Raw genomic sequence first — 862 nt, 5'->3', positions numbered from 1 at the left:
TCTGACTTTACTGGTTTGAATATTGCCACGGTAACCAGCAGTCATAGAAGATGGATTATGACCTAGCTCACCATAAGCCACTGACACTTGAGTGCCGAAGACTCTCACATATCTCCTGTTTGTGCTCCAGGAGTTGGATCTCCTGTTTGTGCTCCAGGAATTGGCAGTGAGTTTTCTCCCCAATATCTCCCATTTTTTCCCCATGGAAAGCTTCCCTGTGATGGAGACTCTAACGTTGGCTCTTCAACCCCATGGCATCCTCTTCCCCTAGCAGCGGCCCCTCTGATGCAGAGGACTGCAATTGCGAAAACAAATCCACACTGAAGCTCCCTGGGGACTGTCTCCGCTGTGAAGAGCTCTCATCCTGTGAGGACATCATCCTTCTTGAAGACACGACTCCCACTGTGTGTTCTTCAGGCGACCTCATCTGTTCTGTCCAAGGCAGGTGGGGGCCTGAAGGGAAAAAGAGATGGCCCAGCCTACAACAGCTACTTCTGGATGACTCTCAGCAGATCTACAAACTAGGTATCTCTGTGGCCTGGGCCGGTGGCAATGGCTTTGACGAATCAACTGCTCATGAAAATCAACGTAGAGGCAAGGAGTGCCCCAAGGACAAAACAAAACGTACCAAAGGAAAACTGGATGGTCTCGTGAAACTGCTGAATACATTTCAGAGTTTTGATTTGAATGATGAAGAAGTCCAAAAGGATGACAATAAAAAATCACAAAAAACGTCAGAGAAAGAAAAAAGATGAGGACTGCGATTTCCTCAAACTTACTATGGTCAAAGACCTCAGGCCGAGCAGCTGTCTCCCCACCCAGCTCAGTCATCAGGAACAGGAGGTGCGTCTAGAATCGCCCG

The sequence above is a fragment of the Fukomys damarensis genome, unplaced genomic scaffold (genome assembly GCF_012274545.1).
Source record: "Fukomys damarensis isolate Sample0158 unplaced genomic scaffold, DMR_v1.0_HiC HiC_scaffold_1, whole genome shotgun sequence".
NCBI lineage: Eukaryota > Metazoa > Chordata > Mammalia > Rodentia > Bathyergidae > Fukomys > Fukomys damarensis.
The sequence above is the reverse complement of the archived record's forward strand: the minus strand, read 5'-3'. Positions refer to the sequence as shown.